Below are 1,940 nucleotides of genomic sequence, written 5' to 3' on the forward strand. Positions count from 1 at the left end.
TCCTTAAACAAAAAAATAAAACGAAACTATTTTTCCAACACCAAAACACGAATTTAAAAACAATAGTGAACCCACACGTTTGATTACTATCAGCAAATCACTTGTGCAGCCAGAAAATGCAGAACTGCCTTTCTCGGACTACGAGAGACTGTCATAAAACAAACGTTTACCAACTTACCGTTTTCAGATGTAAACAGTGAATCAGGGCGTTATACGTTTTCACCTAACTACAAAAGCAAACATCTGGTTGTTAGAATGGGGTTTACCAATATTTTATCGACATTATTCTGCATCAACATTGAAATAACGCCACATTTTCAACAATAAAATCCTAATCACAATGAACAAATGAAGCTAACTTTATGTCTCCAGCCGCAGTTTCGATGACAAATATTCTTTTCTACTCTAGGCGCAAGGCCCGAAGTTTTGGTGGAGGGGCTAGTCGATTAGTCTAATCCAGTACGCAGCTGGTACTTAATTTATCGACCCCGAAAGGATGAAAGGCAAAGTCGACCTCGGTGGAATTTGAACTCAAAACGTAACAGCAGACGAAATACCGCTAAGCATTTCGCCAAGCGTGCTAACGATTCTGCCAGCACGCCGCCTTTGTGTAATTAATTATTGTTTATTTGTGAGTGTATGCCATAATATACATGTGACTGTGTGCATATGTTCTTTGCACATTTGACTCCTTCCAATGGCGGGAACGTCTAATGCTGGTTTGTTTCATCGATGCAAAAGGAATTGTTTACTGAATTTGTTCCTCCTGGTTAAACTGTTAGCCAGGCATTTTACTTGGCAGTTCTGAAGTGTTTGTGAGAGGCAGTGAGATGAAAATGTCACAACCTGTGACAAAGTGGAGAGTGGTGGTTTCATCAAGACAATGCGCCTGTGCTATTGTTGTTGTTGTTAGCACTCCGTCGCTTACGACGTCGAGGGTTCCAGTTGATCCGATCAACGGAACAGCCTGCTCGTGAAATTAACGTGCAAGTGGCTGAGCACTCCACAGACACGCGTGCCCTTAACGTAGTTCTCGGGGATATTCAGCGTGACAAGGCTGACCCTTTGAATTACAGGTACAACAGAAACAGGAAGTAAGAGTGAGAGAAAGTTGTGGTGGAAGAGTACAGCAGGGTTCGCCACCATCCCCTGCTGGAGCCTCGTGAAGCTTTAGGTGTTTTCGCTCAATAAACACTCACAACGCCCGGTCTGGGAATCGAAACGGCGATCATATGACCGCGAGTCCGCTGCCCCAACCACTGGGCCATTGCGCCTGTGCACACCGCCTTGAATGTGAGAGTTTTTAACCAAAAATGGCATGACCTGCTTACCCACCCTCCCTATTCACCTGATCTTGCTCTCAGCAACTTTTTATATTTTCCCCCAAATGAAAAAAGTCCTTAAAGGAAAACGTCTTATAGATGCGGAAGAGGTGAAGGAAAGGATGACGAAGGCGCAAGAGTTGTAGGACTGCTTCGAACAGTGGAAAACACATCTGGGCCGATGCATTATTTCAAACAGAGAATACTTTGAAGATGATAAAAATGTAAAGATGTAAAGCTAAGTGAATAAAATAATATTGTAAAATTCTAGTTTGTTTTGGGTACCCCCTCATACAAGGCTGTTGTATGTGGAAGTGTCTTCTACTATAGCCTCAGGCCGACCAAAGCCTTGTGAGTGGATTTAGTAGACGGAAACTGAAAGCCCGTCGTATATGTATATATATGTGTGTGCGTGTTTGTGTGTCTGTCCCCTCCCCAACATTGCTTGACAACCGATGCTGGTGTGTGTACGTCCCCGTAATTTAGCGGTTCGGCAAAAGAGACCGATAGAATAAGTACTAGGCTTACAAAGAATAAGTCCTGGGGTCGATTTGCTCGACTAAAAGGCAGTGCTCCAGCATGGCCACAGTCAAATGACTGAAACAAGTAAAAGAGTAA

The 1,940-nt window shown here is 43.4% G+C and overlaps 1 protein-coding gene across 1 annotated transcript in view; it reads right to left on the reverse strand.

The window, feature by feature from the left end:
• LOC106883449 (zinc finger protein 239-like) overlaps nt 1-499 on the reverse strand; it is a 3,956-nt gene extending 3,457 nt beyond the window's left edge. Inside the window, exon 1 of the mRNA XM_014934468.2 lies at nt 179-499. The gene's annotated coding sequence lies outside the window, so the exon portion shown is untranslated. The remainder of the gene's footprint in view (nt 1-178) is intronic.
• Between the last annotated feature and the right edge of the window lie 1,441 nt (nt 500-1,940).

Source organism: Octopus bimaculoides, chromosome 24, assembly GCF_001194135.2.
Source record: "Octopus bimaculoides isolate UCB-OBI-ISO-001 chromosome 24, ASM119413v2, whole genome shotgun sequence".
Taxonomy (NCBI): domain Eukaryota; kingdom Metazoa; phylum Mollusca; class Cephalopoda; order Octopoda; family Octopodidae; genus Octopus; species Octopus bimaculoides.